At 29.0% G+C, this 23,984-nt stretch overlaps 1 protein-coding gene across 2 annotated transcripts in view; it reads right to left on the bottom strand.

Moving 5' to 3' along the window:
- Window positions 1–23,505, bottom strand: part of LOC123305341 (protein 4.1 homolog) — a 69,908-nt gene extending 46,403 nt beyond the window's left edge. The window contains exon 1 of one of the 2 annotated variants that reach the window (XM_044887032.1): window positions 23,226–23,505. The gene's annotated coding sequence lies outside the window, so the exon portion shown is untranslated. The remainder of the gene's footprint in view (window positions 1–23,225) is intronic. The other variant, XM_044887031.1, reaches the window with a different exon arrangement.
- Window positions 23,506–23,984: the final 479 nt, after the last annotated feature.

Raw genomic sequence — 23,984 nt, 5'->3', positions numbered from 1 at the left:
AAGGCATCCCCTACTCTTTCGCATCGCTCGACATCCCGCATCGAAGGCATCCCGCACATCGATTGACGTAAAAGGTCGATGTATCATTTGTGTATCATTACTGTTAAATATAGGATGAGATTATAATATTTCCGTTACAATTTTCATAATTTTTCATATCACGAATGACAATGTTTATTTATTATTTACTTGTATTCAAAGAATATTATGTTTGATCACTGCGGAAATCAATAATGAGATTAAAATTCATAAACAATTAGTCACTCTCACAAGTAAAACCATTTAGTTCATATAATAATAATTATTATAAATGAGTAATTTTATTTTTATCGCGTGATTCGCTTTTTCTTATAAATTTTATGGTAGAAGCAACTATCATTTGGTATAGAACCAAGAAATATTACAAATTTAAAAAAAAAACTGTTGAAGTAATTTGTAAATTTGGTTGATATTTACTAATTTTGCGAGCAAAAATATCACGCAAGACTTTGTTTTTTAACCCCCGAATTAAAAAAAAAGGGGTGTTATAAGTTTGACCGCCATGTTTGTGTGTTTGTGTGTTTATCTGTTTATGGCATCGTAGCACCTAAACGGATGAACCGATTTTAATTTTTTTGGTTTTAATTGAAAGGTAATTTAACGGAGAGTGTTTCTTATGCGATGTTTCAAGTGCGAGCTGAGAGGCCCGATCTCGAAAAAAAATGAAATGAATGGTCAAATGAACCTAGCAAAATTCATTTTGAAAAGTGAAATGGTAAAATAATTAGGTAATTTAAAACAATAATTCAAAAGAACAAACTCCACTCACATATTTCAAATTTCAATTAAAATATTTCCAAAAATTTGTCCCAAAAAAATATAGCTCTCTTAGAATCCTTTTCATCTCATCTGATGCCCTTGACCATCATCACTTTGATATTGATTTAAGAACGAGTGTTATAAGTTCAAAGTGTTTATCTGTGCGTCTGTGTGTTTCTCAGTGGTATCGTAGCCCCTAAACGGTCAAACCGCCTTGATTGGGAACATAAATCGCATTTGTCGAAACATCTATACATATAAAACAAAGTCGTGTTAGTGACACTACTTATAACTAAAGAACGGCTGAACCGATTTAGCTGAAAATTGGCAGGGAGGTAGTTTAGAGCCAGGAGAATAACATAGGATACTTTTTATCCCGTTCGACAGCATTCCTGTGGGACTTCATAACTCTACATATACCATTTATTTATTAAACAAGGATAGTTCAATCCTACTTACAGTTAAATCTTATATGTCGATCTTTATTTATTAAATGTTATATGTACTGTCTATATCTATTTAATATATGTTTAGAGCTATCTTTTTTTAGAATATTCATTTTATAATTTACTGTTCTCTTACAATAAATTATAAATGTTTGTTGTATTTACTATCTTTTTTTGATAATTTTTTATTAAACAAGGATAGTGCAAACCTACTTACATTTAAATCTTATATGTCGATCTTTATTTATTAAATGTTATATGTACTGTCTATATCTATTTAATATATGTTTAGAGCTATCTTTGTTTAGAATATTCATTTTATAATTTAGTGTTCTCTTACAATAAATTCTGAATGTTTGTTAAAAAACTAATGTAATAAAATGAATAACAAATATCTTACACTTTTGCAATTTGTAAAAATCGAAAAAATCATAAAAAATTCAAAAAAACACAATTTTTGTAATTTTTGGTTGGGTTGGGTTGGGTTGAGTGTGGGTTGAGTTGGGTTTTTTTTACAATTTTATTGATCTGTATATATAAAAATAAATTGCTGTGCGTTAGTCTCGCTAAAACTCAAAAACGGCTGGACCGATTTTCAAAATTAAACTAAACTAAATTAAAAAAAACCCAAAAATTAAACTAAAGAAATCAAAATTTATTAATTTTGTATTGGAATCGCTATTGTTACGCTTGATCCTCAAGGTTGCAAGAGTGTTCCAAAATTGTTCAATATATAGGAAGATACGTACAAGTATACAGCGAAGTTATCCTATTTATCTATATTCAGTTTGTAAAACATAACCAAAAATTTCAAGAAGAAACTCAAGGAGAATGTTTGTCATTACTTTTGTTTTATTTGTGTTTATTCCCATATTGTTTATATTGTGTATGTTTATTAACATACCCGTGCGCCTGGCCTTTGCGATGATCATAAACAAATCGCAAGGCCAGTCGTTGGAAGTTTGCGGGATTAATTTAGAATTTCCATGCTTCTCGCATGGACAACTATATGTCGCGTGTTCACGTGTAGGAAAGCCATCGTCTTTATAAATTTATAAAGTTAAAAACCAAACTAAAAACGTAGTTTATCAAAAAGCTTTAAATTGCATAGATATATTTATTATGTTTTGTTATGTATTGATTATATTTTGTTGTGTTAATAAAACATGTTAAAATGACCAACAAGTTTCATTTAATAACCTAATACCATTTTAACCGTAGATAATACAACCAGTGTTAATTTTTGCCAAAAATAAATTAGAGTCTAAAGGTTGACATAATCACGAACCAAAAGTTGTAAAAAAAAAGTTGCAGGTGATACGAAGTTCACCGGGTCAGCTAGTTAATAATAAAGCCATGTTTCTTTCCCGTTACTCGACTAGAAATTTGCCCAAACTATACATAGGAGCCCAATTGGTTATTGATGGGGGATGCAATGGGCAGTTGGGCAATCCTAATTGGGACCTAGATGGGAACCTGTTGGGAATACCCAATGTAAAAATCAATTATCAATTGAGACCCGCATGAGAACATATTGGGATAACCCAACGAAAAATAAATGACTCGATATTGGGATGTCCAGGTGGAACATAGCGGGAACTTGTTGGGAATACCCAATGTCAAAATAAATTGATTGAAATTGGGCTTGTCGAGCTGGGACCCGCATAGGATCCTGTTGGGATAACCCAACGAAAAATAAATGATTCGATATTGGTCTTGTCCAGGTCGGACCTGGATAGGAACCGGTTGGGAGTACTCAATGTCAAGATAAATGAATCGACATTTGTCTAGCTGTACGTATCTACGTTACATGCTCATTTGGAAATCAATTCGGTTGCCCACTTAGCTCCCAATTGAGAGCACACGATAATTTCTAGGCGGCTATTGAAATTAGCCTGATTAAAAATCTAGGATTTTTGTACTATTCCACAAAAATTTCCAGAATTTTTTTAAATTATACGAAAAAAATGTATTATTTAATTTCATTATGAGACGTTGGAGTCCTCAAGGACCACCAAAAATTAAAGACCACCATCAGTGACTTTTTTTCTTAACCGTTTTTTTATGGTTAACATTAAAAATTAACTTTGCCAATTTATATTTGAAATTGTGGATCAATAACATATTTTAAATTATGCCAAGGTTAATTAATCATTTACAAACAAAAATTATCAAAATCCCTTCGACCAAAACGATTTAAATCTAAAATCTACTAAATCCATGAGAAAACTATTTTTTAATAAACATGATGTAATCTGAACATATACGAATGCAAATGAGTAATAATTATCATGTCGAAACTTCTTTTTTTTTTCTCCTAAAAACTACCATGACTAATACACTTGACAGTAATTTACAAATGAGAAAGAATGTACATAGGTATAAAGTTTAACCTCAAACATGTTGAAAAAAAACTATAATTAAAAAAATTCACATAATTAGATTAATTTTATGGTATGAATAAATATTACAAGAAGCTAAAATAAGAGGGTTAAGCACAGCTCATAAAATACTTCAAGGGTCATAACAAAACAATAATTACACCTTCATCAACAAATTAACTTTTTTTGATATATTTATTTTGTTTTTGTAAGGTTTTATAAATATTAAATAACTGTTGTATTTATTAAATAAAGTTTGTTGGCCAACTTACAAAATATACATTATATATATATATATGTTACACTTCAAATAATATAAAGTGGACAATGTATTATCGGCTATTGTTTGATATGTGTAGAAAGTGAGGAGCAAAAGTTCAAAATTAACTTGTTTTTTGGTTCATATGAAGAAAGTTTGTCACTTCCTATCCTTAAGTTGGCTTTTGGGGGGAGGGGTTCACAGAAGCGATATTTCATACAGAGATAACTATTTAAAAGTGTAAGCGAAAGGTAGACTCGTTTATGCCCAGGCAAGGAAAAAGATTCCCTCTCTGTCATAGAAATATACTCCTTACTTACACAGAAAATCAAAAATGCATTAAAACTTAGGATCTAAAATTTTTCATTTTCGAGAAACACGATCACAGTATTAATGTTCCAAAAGCTTTTGGCCATATATCTTACAAAGGAAACGTTAAGGAATTTGCTGATATAACTTTTTTCTGTTTTTCGTTTACAAGCGGGTTTTCAGAAAAAAATTTTGACTAAGTTCTTCTCAATTAAATGAGTGGTCTTTCACAACTCGGTAGCTCTGTTGGAAGCGACGACAAGAGCGAAAAATTGGTGTTAAGGGGGCTAAAGGATGTACGAGCGCCAAGGCAGTTTTGGTTAAAAAACTTGATTTTTTTTTATATGAAGTTGGGCTAAGTCTAAGTCAATTCTGAAAAATTTAAAGAGAGTTGCCCGATTATTTAAATAAGTAAATGACTTCAAAAGTAGGCATATTTAATATTGGTCTAATGGGAAAACGGTAGATGGATGATAAGTTTTCATCGATTTCTCCAAAAACTGATCGCTGGAAATTAAAAAAAAAAAAAAAACAACAACTATTTAAAGTTAAAACCTTAATAAATTATTGAAAACAAAAAAGAAACCGTTGTGCCAGACGGTTAATCCAAAATTTTGAACAATATCAGAAATATGAAATACTCTTATTTGTTTATACAAAATTGTTATAAAGAAATGAAGCTGTCACTTTTAAGAAAATGTTATCGCTGTAATATTAACACACACATACTCAGATTTACCATGTTATAATATTTACACTGTACACACACTTATTAAATTGAAGTGTAACATCAATGTTTGTGCAAATCCAATCAATCGATTGAAATGAAATTCTTCATTAGTTTTAGTATTAAAATCTGTTTTGTTTATAATATTTTAATCCATTTGATCTGATCGACTGCTAGTGCTGGCACTTCTTTATAACCTAATTTTAATAAACATACTTACTTACTTTGAAAGAATTTTTAATAAATTTTATTTTTGTTATTTATTTATTTTATAATATCTATATTTAGATTTATCTATAAACATTGTTGCTTGTTTTGCAAATCTTTTCATATTATTTTGATTTGTTCGCAATATTTAATCGTTCAATGCATATTTTCCAACTTCATTATTTTCTCTAATAATTTATCGATATTATTCTTTGTCATCATTGAACGTAGTATCCAGGTAGTTTTCACATTCAGTCATTAAGATTTTGTGAAATTTCTTTGACTCTATTAAAAATTCAAATATGATAGAAAAAAATTGGATAGAAAATCATATCGAATTGTTAGAAGTTCTTCAAACAAATGAAATATATCAAGGTATACTAAGTTTAGTCCCAAGTTTGTAACGCTTAAAAATATTGATGCCATGAACAAAATTTTGGTATAGATGTTCATAAAATCATATAATTAGTTCATTTTCGGTTGTCTGGTCGTCGGTCTGTTTGACAACACGATAACTCAAAAAAACAAAAAGATATCAAGATGAAATTTTTATAGCGTGTTCAGGACGTAAAAAGTGAGATCGAGTTCGTAAATGAGCAGCATAGGATCATTGTAAACCAGCTCAGTGGTCGAGCGATCTAAGGCGTTAGTCCTTGACCGTTTGGCTACTGACTGGGAGGTTGCTGGTTCGAATCCAGGCCGCGGCAGTGTGAAGAAATTATAATTAATCACATTGTCGTCGCTTGGATAAAAACGAAGTAACCGATTCCACCCACATCATAAAATGTAAATGTATATGCAATTGTAATTAAATAAATGAAGATTAACAAATAATGATGTGGGTGGCCTCTGCTAAGGCATATGTCAGATATACGGAGGTTAAACTCCATTATTATTATTAAACCGTTAGATAGAACAAAAGTTTAAATGTAAAATATGTTCCTTACAAAAAACAAACAACTTTTGTTTGAAACATTTTTTCGTAAACATCATTGTTTACCCGTGCGGGGGCAAATTAGGTTAAGAAACATTATATAGTATGTATACAAATTACAGGTACCTATTTTATATAGGTACCTAAGTATATAAATCTGTTAAACTATAATTTTAACAGATTTCAAAAACAAATAGATTAAAAGATTTTGCTTTGATATCATGGAATGAATATTTGATACAGTTCTTCTAATAGTTACGATTTTATAAAATATTTCCTAAATTTTTTCTTTTCTGTCATGGCACGCATGTACTTCCTATTCGCGAACAGTGAAATACTTTCAAATATAGTGGTGGAGTTTAAAATGAAAGAGCATGACGTGTACATTATAAAATTGTTATCTCGACGCCAGGAAGGGATATGGGAAGGTCTGAGAGTGGGGACGAATGTATTCAAATATACCCAAGTCTGGTACCAAATAAAAGGGCATGATGTGTTCATTAAAAAACTGTAAGTTACATGAAAGTCAGTTCAGCCGTTTAAAAGTTGTTTAAACTCTTTTATCGGGGGTTTATTAAATTTCATAAAATTTACTAGATACTTCTCATTTATTTCAAGCCGACCAGCTAAGTGTGGCGGGGTACATCTAGTAATAAAATAAAATAAAATTATTTTGATAATTTTTGTTAGTGAATAAAACAATGACTGAAATGCAGGAAAATTCTAATCTAAATTAAAAAAACAATTTTCCATCATTCATCACAATTACATTCAATTGCATATAAATGATAAATCTGTATTTATAATGATTGTATTATATTATATACTCGTTGTATATAGTAATTTTCTAAACAATACTCTTCTCAAGGTTAGATAATTGAATTCAATATCTGAACTCGAACGTTTCAATCATGTAATTCAAAATATTATGCAAATTTATATAAATATAAAGTATGTATAACAAATAAATTTATATGGTGTAATTAATGGACCATAACCAAAATAAGTATGCTACCGTTTTTATAAATATTAATAATTCACTTTATTTTTATCACGATTTATTATTATCATATCATCAAGTATTTGAAATATCTCGGAAACGATTTGATTTGATTTTTTTCATGCCAGCAAATCGATTGACGTCAAAATCAGCAAAATCGAACTACACGTTTCGTCTCTAGTGTGCCACATAGGAACACATATACATTTTTTCACTTTATCGCGTCTGGTGGTCGCCTTATGAAATCTTCAGTAGCACTCCCAAGGTTAAGACAAATCTATTGACGTCAAAATATTCAAAATCGGCTCACGCGTTTGTTCTCTAGTGACCCATGTAGGAACAAACATATATAGCTGATAAACACATTACCACTCCTTTGAAATCTTTTTTTTTTTTAAATAAACCTAATTTATATTCCAAAAATCGAAACATAACTTAAGTTGTCCCGGTATGCTCAAGTGGTTGTGTCAATCACATCACTATTTTGTTACAATTTTTTTTAAGTAGTAGAAACAATTAAAAAAATATTAAAACTATGTTGCATTATAGAACAACAATATTTGAAATTTGTTAGACAGTATATTACTTTCATACAAACAACTCATGCGCTTGTGTCAACTTCACCACTCAACCCCGTACGGTAGTTATATCACATTCGTGGCGCCATTCGCCATATTTGGTCTCGCGATGAGACAACCTCATATCGATTGATATTAAGATTTTTTTTTTTCCAGTGCAAGAATCAACTAGCAGCTTGCCTATTTTACAGGAAAAAGCCGAAGAATTTTCAAAATCACTGGGACATCAACTTCAATAATTATGTACCATGCAACTATTTTATACTAGCTTGATACCCGTCCGTTTCACTGGGCTTAAAAGTAAAAAACACCGCTTTATAGCCTCCACTTTTCTTGATGTACACAGTTTTCAATTTTGTTAAATGTAAAATAGTCATAATTCATTTTTATCAGAAAAGTTGGCCATGAATGGTTTGACATTGACTATTTTAAATTTTTACAGAATACTTTAATTTATGGTTCAAAATGATGATTAAAGATCTACTCCATCTATAATCATTTTTTTCAACCATAAATTAAAGATTTCTGTAAAAATTTAAAATAGTAAATGTCAGATAAAATTTTATTTTTTTTTATTGTTTTTTAATATATCTTTATAAATTATCGTTCATGTGTTATTCTGAAGTATGAGCTATATTGCTGTACAGTTTCATTAAAAATCATTCGCATGTTTTAGCGTGAAAGTGTAACAAACAAACAAACATACTTACTTTCGCATTTATAATATATAGATAGATGTACCATAAAACTGTGTATTTTATTATAATCGCACCTCTATAAGTCCAAATTGTAGCATTTAAATCCTTTGTATCTCGAACTTCTTGTTAAGTCAAAAACTCATTAACTCGATTTTTTTTGCACTTTAGATTAGAAGTTTAGATTATACAACAGAAATGAATTTGATAAACTTTGTAAAACTTGATCGAAATAACATGTTTTATAGAAATCAGATTGATGAAGTTGTCTATTACTATTATATTCATCAACATTTTGATTTTGAACACCAGTAGTAATAGTACATACTACATAGATAGATGGATAGATAATTAAATGCACTTCTCTTTCATGTGAATAAAAGTGCTGACATATACATTACTTCATGTCTCATCAAATACACACCTTTTAAAATGTTCGACTACGACGAGTTCAATTTACTTCAAGTAAATGTCTTTAAAGTACCTGTGGATAAAATCAATTTAAAAAAATTTAATGTAAAAAAAAAATTAAGTAAATGTATTTTTATTTTATAAACATGAAAAATAAATAACATTATTTATTAATGGATGTACCCAATTTTTATAAAATAAAAAAATTTAATATAACAAATAATTTTTTTTTTTACTTTTTATACCATGTATATGAAATATATCAAGGTATCATAAGTTTAGTCCCAAGTTTGTAACGCTTAAAAATATTGATATGAACAAAATTTTGGTTAAAATGTTCATAAAATCACCTAATTAGTCCATTTCCGGTTGTCTGTCTGTCTGTCTGTCGTCTGTCGAGGTAAAAGAAGAGATATGAAGCTAAAATTTTTATAGCGTGCTTAGGACGTAAAAAGTAAGGTCGAGTCGGGGTCTTGGGTCCGTAGAACCCATCTCGTAACCCGTTAGAGATAGAACAAAAGTTTAAATGTAAAAAATGTTTCTTATAAGAAAATAAACAACTTTTGTTTGAAACAATTTTTCGTAAACATCATTGTTTACCCGTGAGAGCGCAAATTGTATAGTATGTATTATATGAGAATATCAGTTATATATGTGTGACATGTATGTATGTGTAATGTAATAGAGTAATAAACACTGTCTATACATGGTATTTCAACAATTAACTCAGTCAATTGTTTGTTTCCACTTGTGTATCATTTAACTTTCGTGCACTACATGTTACATGAAGATTTAAAGTGCTTTTGCTGCCATAACTTTCCAATTAGTAAAGTTCTTGTAATGGGTCCGAAAATCTAAGTTGAAATTTTAAACATATGTTTACGTCACTTTTAGATTAATATCTGTACTTTCGTTTTTTAACAATTTCTCGTGAATGAAAGGTGATAATGATCTCGTATTTGCGCCAATTGTTGCGTAATAAGATGTATTGAGAAGATTGAAAAAAGCGACACATAGAAATAGGGACTTGCGAGATGGGAGGAGAATAATAACACTTTAGTTTTTCTGTATTTAATATTAATAATTTATAAATTCTGTTTTTAGGGCTGTTTTATACATACAAATTTTTGATTGGCGTGAAATCATTCTTTGATTGGCGTAGAACTTTATAATTATATCCTTTATTCTATCGATTTGAAATTTATGTATATTATCGGTATTCATATTCTATATCTGGTCTGGTTTATTTTTCGAAAATCCTGTTAATTTTCCAAATTTTTATTGTTCACATACAGGTAATTTTTCGTATTCCACAGTAACTGGATTTGAATAATGAAAATTGGAAAAATTAACAGGATTTTCGAAAAATAAACCAGGGCAGGTATAGAATATGAATACCGATAACATATCTAAATTTCAAATCGATAGAGTAAAGGGTATAATCGCAGAGTAAAGAGTAATATATTAAGTAAGAGTAACAAGGACACAATTATAATTTCCGCATTCACTTGCAGGAAACCTAAACACCGTAACAGTTTTTCCTTTTATATATATATATATATATACAATTTGGAAGGTAATATTTTAATGTCTCGTTCAAAAGTTTTTATTACCTTCCAAATTTATTTTGAAATTACCGAAAAGTACAATTCGCTTGTGGATGAAAGTCGGATGAGTATTTAAAAAGTTAAATTAAAATTGTATGTCATTTAATAATTTATACATATTAAACAAAATTAAAGTAAATGTAATTGACACTTCTATTAAAATTTTATATCAATTACCTACAATTTAAAATAAAAAGAAATTCATATTAAGAAGAAAACTAAACTAACAAAAAAATTAAGAACTAAGAAAAAAAATCGACCCAAATTTTGGGTTCCATTTCAAACATATAACTAATTACCATAAAATTGTCAGCATAATTATTTAAAAATTTAGAGCAGAAGCATTTGAAAATAGTTAATTTGTTTTGCCGTTATTTAAATAAAACAAAAGATATTAAAAATAACATTTCAGTCATGATCGTTGGGTTAAAAAGAATATTTTAAGAAGTTAGGTTCTGATAAGAAATAAAAGAAATACTTTAAACAGGAAAATTGATTCTTATATAAAAATGTTTGTAAAAAATAAAATCGATGACAAATGCACAAAAAAGTAAAGAATATTTTTAAGTACCGGTTCCAATGAATAATTTCCTCGTGACCAATTAAGCTGTGAAGTCGATCTCAAGATTTTTAACTAAGGATATGATTAGCGCCGACTTCAAAATGTAATTGCTCACAAGGAAATTATTGATTGGATTAGATAAAAATATTTTGTATTTTGATATGCTTATTTTATACTCTATAGTAAGTTTATATTACCACCGTACGGAAGGAATATAGACAAAGTCACTTACAACAATTTTCAAAATCGGTCCACAATTGTTGTAGAAATCGATAAACATACATAAGAATCGATTCGCAGATGAAAATTCAGTGGGTCAACAATCATTCCCTACTTTTCTATGCTTAAGGACGAAAATTTTTTCAAAAGGTATAGGGTATCTAACTTCGAAAAATATCCTATCCCATGTCGAACCAATGGTATGCCATTGATCACAAAAAGTCAGTATGAAATATATTATATTACGAACGAGTTTAAAGTTAATAGTATTTAATTTTATTATTTTCGCCATAATCACAAAGGACAAATTTTTAGAAGTCAAGAAAGCAAATCGATTTACGAAGAGGACAAAAACAAAAGAGAAAAAGCAGATTTTTTTTGAAAGGCCGTTGGTGGCGCCAAGAAGATTTATGAAGACTAAAAAAAGGGGAGGAGGGAAAAAATATAAATTTGTACGGAAGGGCTCCACATAAGGGAATAGCAAGGTTATTTACGGGCACGTCTATGGTCTCATTAAACATTCGCCACCAAAAAAAGAATTATCGAAATCGAACTACTCTGAAAAAGTTATGTGCGTTATACAAAAAAAAAATACTTGAACTACATATTTGTATCATTTTCTTCCAATAATTTCAATTTTGTACTAGATTGATACCCGCCCGCTTCACTGGGCTTAAAAGTAAAAACCACCGCTTTATAGCCTCCGCCCACTCTTGATATACACAGTTTTCAATTTACTTAAATGTAAAATAGTCATAATTCATTGAGTTTAATCTATATTAGAATAGTTGGCCATGATTTGTTTGACATTTACTATTTTAAATTTTTACAGAAATTTTAAATTTTGGTAAATGTCAAATTTAATATAATTGTTAATTTTTTTAAAAATATATCTTTATGAATTTTAGTTCATGTGTTATTCTGAAATTTCAGCTGCTGTAAAGTTTCATTAAAAACCATTCGCAAGTTTTTGCGTGAAAGCATAGCAAACAATCAAACAAACAAACAAACATGCTTACTTTCACATTTATAATATATAGGGATTCACTATATAAGAAATAAACATTAAAATTTTAAACAATCAATGAAAATCAATACATATATATCTTATATTTATAATTTGCCAGGTGCTGTGAGAGTAACGGGATCCGAAAATCCCTTAAAAAAATTAAAAACCTACAATTTTACTTTGAGAAACTTCTTGTTTCAGAATTAAACGAAAATCAACTAATCATAAATAATTAATTTGCTTTGACAACGCCAATTAATCGAAAAAATCTTTCCTAATTACTTTAACTAGAATGGTATTGCGATTGGTGGATCGGAACACCTCTACCGACCACTTCGGAAAAACTTTAACTGAAAGTACATATGCAATTAATAAAAATTAAAATTCAGACATGCTTAGGATTCACTTGGACCAAATTTTTCATTGATGGATAATATACACCTCTTTATTTGAAGAAAGGAGTTAAAAAAACTTGTAAACTTTGATGAACTAAAAAGATACATCCTCAATAGAGTAACAAACTGTCATTTTTACATATTATTTATAATTTTATGTTTGAAAGTCTTTATTGTCTATATCATTTCTATTTTAAACTTTTTAAATAATTATTTCCTATATAAGTTTTTATCTAACTCATATCAAAAACATACAAATAAAACAATGTTTATAAAAATAGAGAAATATATATTTTATATCATCACAAAACATATTTGAGTGTTCAAGTAGGATTTCCGGATATTCTAATAAAGAATTTCAAAAACTATGTAGTTTATTTTAGACCGCAATGTAATCACAAATATATATTTTTTCTAGTGTAAAATTGTATATTTTCTAGTGTAATGAAATTATAAGTATTCTGATTTTCCCCAAATTTTTGGACGTACAGGTATGTATACAACGGTTTTTCAACAAGAGATTTCAATTTTAAAAAAAAGACGCGTTATTTTTGTAAAAAGAGCTGATAATTTTATTTTCAGTGCAAACTCTTGAGTATAAAATAGAATATCTGCCAAATGTTCGCCGTGGCACTGTTTGCCTATGACCCTTATTTTCATGAAATTTTTCATCACATTTTCTCAAAATACGTTAGTTGCCTGATGTCAAATTTATCATATTGCGCATAAAATGTAAAACTATACTTGATTCCATGACAAAATTTGAAAGGGAAATTAAAATTGATTAAAAAACCAAGAAGTTATAAGCATTCAAAGATTGTTTCCCATTTCCTTTTAGAAAAACAAGTTTTTATATGTAATCTCTATGGGGGAATGTAAGCCAGTGACGTCACTTGCCTATATCTTCCTCTTTGTTTATTTAGGAATTTTCATATTTTGCGTATTTCTGAAGATTTTCTAAAACCAACTTCACTTTTCTGTCCGTAAAATGAGAATTCTTCAGCCGAAGTGATAAAGAAATTTGAGTAAACATGCTTATTGCAGTTGTATCTCACGAATAAAAGCTCTAATATTACCTTTGAGTTCTAGAATATTTGCTGGAGCATCAGCGTAGACTTTATCTTTAACGAACCCCCAACTAATAAATCCAATGGTGTTCAATCGCACGATTTCGACGACCAATCAAAATCTTCACTTCGAGAAACCACTCGTTCAGAAAGTTTTTCACGTAACAGAGACATTATTTCACCAGCTGTATGGCGAGTGGCGCCATCACGATGAAAATAAACGTCGTCACGTCCATAATATCAATTTCAGGCCAAAAAAGTCAGTCAACATTGTTTGGTCAATCAATCAATTTACTGAAACGGTCGCATTAACAACATGCTCAAAAAAATATGAATCAGTGACAACGACGCCACTCCAAAATCTGTCACTCGTTGTGACAAAATTAAAATTTTGCCAAACTAACAAATGTTATTTTCTTTGTTGTTAATTTTATTAACAGAAAATAATTAATTACAGGAATAAATATTTTCGATTCATATTCACCCACTATGTCAATTTTCCCCAATCTACATTTTTTATTGTAAAATTCCGTATGTGGAAAACTGATCGAGCGAATGAATTCAAAAACCTTCAACAGAATTTCTGTAAGCACCGGCAGTAAACAGAGTTTATTTGAGAAATATTTCAATCAGAAAATTAATAATAAATAAATTCATTATAAATAATTGTTATAATGTAATCATATTTAATTGTAATTTTTAATTAATTATTCCAATAATTTATAGAATTCATTAATAACTAATGATATAATACAAATTGTAATTCTGAAAACAATTTATTAAACTTATTCATATAATTAACAAAGTTAAATAATTAATTCTAAATACTCATTCAACTACAAAACGGTAATTACACTTCAACAGGTTATGTCAACTAACACCCAATGGTTTTAATAAGTAAAAGATAATAAACAATAACGGAAATGCTGCAATCGTGAACCCATTTTCACTTCGAGAAAAAATCTTTTCATATATGTCTGACTTAATAAAAAAAAAATCTGTTTAGAATTTTTTTTTTGAAATTTGGTACATAATTATGCAGAGTTAAGTGATCTATTCAAAGACATGGGGTATAAATAAATGAACTCAAGTCAAGTGTATCATGTGACGAGAGGACAAGAAATTTTTTTTGCCACAAATTCCAGAAAGATTAATTCATCTAGTGTGTATTTAAGAAAATTTTTTTTAAATTAATACTTAATTCCATTTTTTTATGAATTATTAATAAAAAATAGTTATATTTTTGAATAAAAAAAGTGTGTCTTGTTATTCGTTGTGACGTATATACAACCGTTGAAGTTTGGGCTTGTTTCGATGGAAAATTTTGTTATAATATAGTGCAATCAAGTTGAGAGACAAACCATTTACTATTCTGCATGTTATTTTATCATTTACTTAAGCGATCTGTTGACGATACTGGCGTTTGATTTTACAGGTTAAAAAAATCATTTTCAATTGTAAAAGAACATGAAAAATCAATTTAAAAAAAATTTTTTTTTTAGTTATTTCTTAGAAACTTTTGAAATAAAAATCAAATAAAAAACATGACGGACGTATTTTTGCGTTAATGAATTTGCAGCTACAAAAAAAATGTCAGTAATTATGATTTGATATTTCAGCAAAAAATTCTTCGATATATTAGCAAAAAAAAAAAATGATTTCTATGAAACAACTGTTAATCAAAAACGTTGTGGCCAAAATGTCAGCTATCTTTTTTGCAATTGGTTAATGAAAAATGATATTTGCACTTGCTGATAAAAATTAATTCAATACACTGCATAATTTCTTTAATTTATGTAAACTCGATTTACGAAAAACCCCGAAAACCACGTCTCTTGGTGGTGTATTAAGAGCTACTTTCCGCCTCATTATTAATCGAGCCTTTTGTTATTAATGTCATGGTAAGGACTATATATGCTCAAGTTCACTTTGTCAAATTTCATTTTATAGATAAAGATTTGATTCGGAATTATTTTGAACGGTATTTTCTTTTGACATTATGATTAAAATATTTAGACCAAGCAAATAAAACTAAAACAACCTGTACATTATGTAGACACGAAAATAAGTATAACAATATTATTACTTTAGTGATCAGTGGGACAGAGGGACGACATACATGATGTGATGATGTTACAGTATTACGTTAGAGGAAAATATCAAAAAGTGGGTCAACCAACAACGACAACGAATAACGTTGTACATATACACTATGTAGTAACTGTTTACATGCTTTATTAAATTTAGTTTTAATACACATAAAGCATCATCGTATCCACACACATCTGCATCATCATTATAGTTTAGGAGAAAATGGCGCATCGCTATAAAAAAATTATTTGGATACATAGAGGTAATACCATAGAGCTGCAAAGTCGTCGCCAAAACTATACTATTGACTATACCTTACTACCACGCCCAGCGCAATCAATAGTTGACTTATTGCGTTTACTATATCTATACAGTTCTATGGTATTATCTCTATGCTTGGATAATATTTTACTTTCAAAAGACCATCGAAGTAGATACACTAGAACATTTATTGCTGTTTAGGAATGCATTTGGCGCATCATTTTTTACTTTCGAAATAGATACACGAATAACTGCAGATTAAGAATTCGATATCTTTAACCACATGTTTTTTCTTTTTGGTCAACGTGATATTTGAAAACGTATAATGCGACAATTTCCATCGTATTTCATTTGAAAAGTTCCTTATTACTGTGCTGTAAAAGCTTCCCCAAAACAACGAAATAAACATAAAATTTATTCCATTCACGAAATTTTGATTAAAGCTCTTATTCATAATTCAGTTTAAGAAACCGATGAGTCCCTAACGATTTCGGCGGTGGAAATAGATTTTCTGGGATTGTAAAAGTCGAAGAGCTTGCGAAAACTTACCCTCTTCAAAAATTGAAATGTTTTGTATTGATTTATGTTATTTTGCATAGCGAGTCGAAAAAAGCAATACTGAAACGTTAGAACTCTTCATGAGATAACCTGGTTTTTAACTTGACAATGTAAGAAAAACTCGCTTATAAAGATACACAAAATTTATGAACTAAAAAATTGATAATTGTTCATTAAAATATGATTACAGCTTTATAAAGTTGATTAAGAACTCGAGAACTAAATGAAAAATACTTTTTTGTAGAGGTACGAAAGTGATATAATTTTAAAATAATTATTTATTTTAGCATTTTATTGGTATTATAAATTTTACCACTTTTTTACACCCTTAAAAAAAAGTTTTACATCTTCATTCGTTTTGACCCATAACCAAAATAACTTAATAAGTGAGTTAGGACCTATAATCAAAATTTCGTGAACCTAATAATTTATATATAGGTTTTCAAATGAAACTGTACATGGAATTTGTAAAACATTGAGACATTTTCGAAATATCACACTGTTAAACCAACAAATTTCTTTTAAAGCGATTTCATTAGTGTCGGACAAAATTTGTGTATAAATTGCGAAAACACAATTACGCATTTAGCGCTGAATATTTTCTAAACAAAAAAATGTATGATACATAATTACAGTCACGAGAAACTTAAGTGCAATCGTGGGTGTAACACTAAGTATTGTTGCACCCACGATTGCACTTTAGCCTCTCGTGATTATAATTATGTATCTCACTTTTTTGAACAAAACTAAATAAGCACAGGGTAAAATATAGACTTCCAAAGAATAATTCCATTAAAATTTCCTTTTTATTAAGAAAATATACTAAATACGCCTAAATGTTTGCCACTACTTATGATGGAATCACTCCTTACTAATTCTAAGTAGGAGTTTTAAAAATTTTTCTTCGAAATTTTAATTGAAGAAGTTTAAAACAAATAGACCAAATGATTTTGAATAGTCCAAACTCTTCCAATTTGGCAGAGATGGATCCAAAACCAATAACGAGCTAGGATCGGAATTGAGCGATCAAGAATAAATATCTAGACTAGAATTGGTAAAAATCTCAATATTTTATGCTGAATTTTATTCCACATATGTAAACAAATTGGATAATGACTGAGTACGTAGACTTTCAACTGGAAATGATCTACGGCTTTTCTTTTAGTATCAAATTTTACAATCAAACAATAGACAAAGCCTGAATCCAACCGTTACCGAGAAGTAACTTCCAACTCGAAAGAACAATCTCTCGTAGGAATTACAATACAGAAAATAAAATAGGAATCCACACACGGTGTAAATACGAAACTCACCAGTACATCTTTTTAATATCTTCGATAGCCCCCTTTCCCATACACCCGAGAAAATAAAAACAAGAAATGTTTTTTTAATGATGCGCCATTTTCTCCTAAACTATAATACAAAAACATTCAACCTTAATTTATATTTAAATGTAATACTATTTATGTTATAAATCTTAAATGATCCCTAACCTAACCAACAATGTACCTACCATACATACACATTGTACACATTGCTAATTCACTACACCTTCATAACAACATCAACAACAACAAATATAACCTCATTTACAAATTAATTTTGAAAATATAATTTGTATGCAAATTATAAAAGGTTATTGTAATTGAAAAAAAAATATACACGAAATTTCTTTTATCTGTTAACAATCAGATGTAGAACTAGTGAAACTAATTTCGGAGCTGTGTTTGTGATTACATGTTTAATCCAGAAGTCGGTTGAAATTACTTTCATATGGAGCCCGTGGGTCATAGTTTCACTCAAAATTGAAAAAATGTATTCCTGACAATCCTAACAATAAATGCTGTAGTCGAGCTTACAGGTTCTCAGTGTCATTTCCAAGAATAATATCTCTGTATTAGATTGAGAGTTTTGTTTGGTTCATTGTGCTAATGAAATTTATTCTTTATTTTATTTCCATCGCTTCCTCTAGGTCCTTCCTTCCCCCTCAAGCTTTATTTCCAAAAATAATACTTGTGAGTTAGGGACTAGGTAGAATTTAAGGGCTTGGTTTTCATACGGAAGCTCCTGTTTCATTCATCGTTGTACTACCGAAATTAATTCTCCGAATTATCGAATCAAATTATCTCAATCCCTTAGAAAATTGCGTTCTATTATAAGCTAGATCGTTTGTTTTCTAAGCTGCAGATATTCAATTGTCTCTTCCTTCTTGATGCACTCCCTGCTTGTGATTTTTCTGTTTAAGAGGTTCAAATCGCTCCAACTGCACGTGTCCATACAAGATGATTTTGTATTTCAGCAATTGGTATTCTTTTATCGATATTCTTTACAAGAACTACCTTAGATTTATATAATTTTAACTTCATTGTACATCAAGATCGTTTCAAAATAATAAAACACCAATTTTCTGTTTGTAAAATGCAAATCTTGTTTTTAATTTCTCGTTTCGTAAAATTATTAGCACTTTAAAAAAAATTACGTAATATGTTACGCGACCCTAGTCTAGACAGTTGAACTTCCTGATGAATGTGATATAAATGTTGAGACGAAACTGAGCACATAAGGCAGGGCATCTGAAATTCTGGCCATGGTTTGTATACTATTTTTCTATAGCCCCGTGTTTAACTTTGGGAAAAAAGATTTTTGCTCACTTTTTTATATCATATATCCCAGAGTTGAGACCGTACTTTCGGCTAGGGAATCAATATGCATGAAGGTGTATATTGATTCCCTAGCCGAAAGTATATTCATCCTCTCAAAATAATTGAAGAGTTGATAAATGGAATTATCAGCGAAAAAGGTGGTAAAATGCATATATGGTATCACAAAGGGTCCTATAGCCTTTGTGTGTGTCCCTTGGACAGCCAATATAACCTAGCCTAATCTAGCATGTCGAGCAAGGTGGGAATCATATTCCATTGGAAATCGGATCGATTCTGGTTAATGTCAACACATTTTTAGCAGGTACAAACAAACCAACATTGATAACTTACATATTTGGTAGAAATTGTGTACCTTTTCAAAAACATTCTTCTTTTACCAAAAATGTTGAAAAAAGGTTTGAAAACAATTAAGAGTTTGACAAAAAAAAACGTATATCCTGTTACAATACACACATACACAAAGATCTCAAAAAACTGCACTCAGGTGTTAAAAATAAACACAAAGCATCTTACATAACAGTTATTTATATTTTTTTTAAGTTTACTTTCCGATATGTATGAGTAAGTGTTATTGTGTTTTGTCTCTAACATTAGTTAGTTAAAGGTGCATAAATCATTTAATTTATTTACTTTAATCATATACTTAAGGTTGGTTGTTAGTATAATAAAATGTTGCTTATCAAAATGCTTTCAAGAAATTCTTTGACTATTTTATGATTATAGTAACGCTGAATGTATATATTTCCTAGGAGGTTAGGTTAGGGTATATTGGCTGTCCACAAAACACACACTTAGGCTATAGAGCCCATTGTGATACCATATATGTGTTTTACTACCTTTGCGCCAACTCAGCTAATAGGGCGACTATTCCTTAGCAGACATGCATGGAAAATTGTTTCTGAGAACAAGACTAAAATATTCAGACATATTTAGATTCTCAAATTTCCTAACATGAGGCATCTAATAAAGATCAATCATAATTCTTAAGCTCTTTTATTATGATCATTTTTAGCCTTAATTTATTAGGCTTAGGTCTCTCTCAATTTAACCATCTTTTGCCATTCTTGTCCATTGCAATAGCGAAAAATGTTCAGGCTTATCTCCTAAAACGTTGAAACCTGTTTCTTTTTTAATCAATTATAAGCTTTAATTTAGTCGGTTTCTTGAGCATATTGTTAATCTTTGCTAGCCTTATTCATTGCTTTCCTGCTAGATGTTCGTCTTCGGATATATTCACATGCACTGTTTCTTTGTGAACCATACCGTCTCTGGGCACTAGATTGAAGGGTCTATTTGCAGTCGAGGCCACTCCTTCGTTATTTATTTTCGCCTTGGATCTACTAATCACAGAGAATTGTGTCTTTCGAATTATCTTTGCCAGAGCGCATGAACACACGATTTTTCTTTTAAATGAGATATGAATTTTGCCTTTAATATGTTTTCACCAACCACCTTAAAGGTACACATAAATTATTTAATTTATTATTTTAATCATAAGCTTAACAAACAACTAAAACGAACTCCTATATAGACATCATGATTGGTGAAAATAGCTCTCTTTATTTGAAGTGAAGAGTGAATTGTAAAAAAAATAAATTAATGTTTATTAGTTAAAGAATGCCGTGACAATTCATCATACCATGTACTGAATACAAATACTTATTAATCGACTTCATGCTACGTCGTCATCAGTTCATCATCATAATATTATTATTAATAATTATATTGACTTAACATTTTTGTAAGGTTGATCTTATACGTTGTCTATATTTGGACTTTGCACAAAAAAATTACCTGGTCTGTCAATCCATTTTCATTACACATTAATTTGATTTTTAACACCGGGTCTGCCAATTACTCTTTTTGGAACATATTCGTATATATATCACTATTATTTTATCTTATCTTTTATATTTAAACGAGCAATTCTTGTATATATATATATATATATATATATATATTTAAAATCTCGGTAACGGCTTCACCGATTTTTCATGAAATTTTCATCGATCAATAGCTCTAAGATATTTTGAATTAAATTTCGATTTTGAGATTTTGAGCTTATTTTTTCATCTGAGAATAAGAAATTCCGCAAACTAGCAGAAACATAGGAAAATGGGGCAAGATCGAAATGTAATTCCATTCTTCTGTTTTATAGCTAAAGCTTCTTTATTTTTAATTTAATATGCCTCTAAACTCATATTCTATCCTCTGTATTTCCATTCTGCCCTTAGACTTTATTACATTATTCTATTTTGCTGACTTATTTCGATTTAAATATAAATTATACACAAATAAAAAAAAAACGAGAAATAGGAGACAGTATCCATACATGATATCCAAAATCGTACCGTCTCATATAAGAAAAGTAAGGTTAGTAACAAACAAACAATAAATTATTTTTTATAAATTTGACAGAAAATATACTTAAATGTTAAATTTAATATAATTTGTAGTTATATAATCAAATATTATGCCGTTCAAAGGTACCTTGAATGCATTTTCTGGTAGCGGTACGATTTATGAAACTCGCACTAAAAAATTCTAGTTTTATAAAAATAAGAAATGTAAAGAACCAAACTTCTCTGTTATTCTTAACAATAGAACATTAACCAAAAAAAATACAACTTTAAAATACAGTAATATCACGGGAGATGGAACACCTGGGATGTATAATAAGCACAGTCCACCAAGATCCTGCGACGCAGATATTCCTTGACGTGAGAACAAAAGATTTCCAAGCTTATTCTAAAATAAATAATAACAGAATACGTTGACCCTGGCAACTATTTCTGTTGTGAGTTCGGATATTTCGATTTAAGTTTGTAAAAATTTTTAAAATAAAAGCCTTACATTTAACTGTTAGGTAAATTGTAACTGCTTAACCTATTCTATCCCAAAAATCTCAGAAAGTTCTTCTTTCGACCTCGACCTAGTTCATCGCCACTCAAACATATGAAAACATATATAAAATATATAATACTCAAATGGGATAAATAAAAATGAGACAGTTAAATTTAGTTCCAATTTTACCATATTATGTAATATTAATGGAACATGGTGATTTAAAATATGCGAAAAATCGAAGAAATGAAAATAATTGATGTATTTCGTAAGACAATTTCAGAATTTTCAAAAATGCATAAAATGCGATTATTCTTAAGTGAAATCGCCACAACTCACCCACCAGAATAGCATTAGGCAATATCTTGTAAAATAAAAATCATTGTAACTTCATAAAATAAGGCTTAAAAGAAGCTTTTCAATAAAAAAATTATTTTTAGTAATTCCACATAGGTACTTAGAAAATATCCGGTAAAAATATATGTGAGACCAGCTTTAAACTACAACTCTATTAGAAGATATTTGTAATAATTCTTTAAAATACAATAGTAATTAAAGGTTGACACCCAACTAACCCAAGTTACATTTTCTATTTGACAAATAAATCATTAAAGAATTTTAAATAAATTACCCATGACACATTTTTTAATCCTTTTACATTCCCTTTCAATTTATAAAAAATCAAATCAAATCTTAGCCCATTTTTAAACAGCCTCTTCATCATGTATTGCTTAAAAAAATAAGTAGTATTTTTTATCTAATCGGATCTTTATCTAATTAAAAAAAATTACCAGAAATTTAAGTTCTAATTTGGATAAAAGAAGAGTAAAGTCATCACTATTAATACTGAACTTCAGTGACCTGACCTACAATTATACACATATGACCTAATATCGACTCAAAAATACACCAAAAAAACATAAAACATCAAATTATTAGTCATAGTTTAAAATTAACTCTTTTATTTTAATCCAATCAAATTGAAAAACAAAACCAATTAGCTGATGCAAATTTTCTCTCAAATATTGCTTTTTTCAAAATTTGTGCACAATATCACAATGTTTATCACAAATATAATTAATTATAGGTTAAAAGGGTAAATAATTTAATACCGTAAACAGGTATATTTGTCTTCGTTTAAATATTACAAAAAAAAATAACAACATAATATTATTTAAAAACTCGATTGAAAATCCTAACAAACCTTGTTTTGAGATGGCGCAAATAAAAATCCATAATGAAAACACACCACAAATACAAACACTATTTTGTTGAAAATGCACTCTTAAATTCACACTCAATTGTTTTTTATTTTATGGTGAAAATTTTGTTTTTTGAGGAAAAAATTTCGTTAGAAAACACACTAAATATAAACTGAATTCAATTAATATATGGGTTGGGCTCTTACTATGCCAACGATTAAAAACTACCTATACAGCTTGTACGTCAAGTTCTGAACATGAATACAAACAACGAACGAAACAAGTCGGTCTCTCAACTCACATTAACAATACACGTACGATCAAAAACGCACAATATTACATACAACTATTTTTAAAAAAGGTGCAACTTATATAACGTTAATAAAATAGACAAAAACAAATACATATAATATGAAATACAAGTTGCATAGCACATTAAACGAATCAAATATATTTCTTAATTTAATATTGTTTTCTCTTTCCTTACAACAAAGACAAGTGTATGCAACACATTCAATTGATAAACAAAGATACACTGCGATGTATAACTTAAAAATTATATGTAGCTTTCATTTTAAAAAGATAATTTATATCTTTGTTTGGATCATAGTGAAAATATTTAAGTTTTAAAGGTGAAAATTATGTTTAGACAAGGAGAGTTAATGTATTTTTTTTTTATTTAAAGGTATTTAACCGAAAATTGAATAAGCATGACGTCACCGTTTTAAAATTTTTTAAGTAATTTTGGGTGTATAATATGC

The sequence above is a fragment of the Chrysoperla carnea genome, chromosome 1 (genome assembly GCF_905475395.1).
Source record: "Chrysoperla carnea chromosome 1, inChrCarn1.1, whole genome shotgun sequence".
NCBI classification, from domain to species: domain Eukaryota; kingdom Metazoa; phylum Arthropoda; class Insecta; order Neuroptera; family Chrysopidae; genus Chrysoperla; species Chrysoperla carnea.
This window is presented reverse-complemented; position numbering and strand designations above follow the sequence as displayed.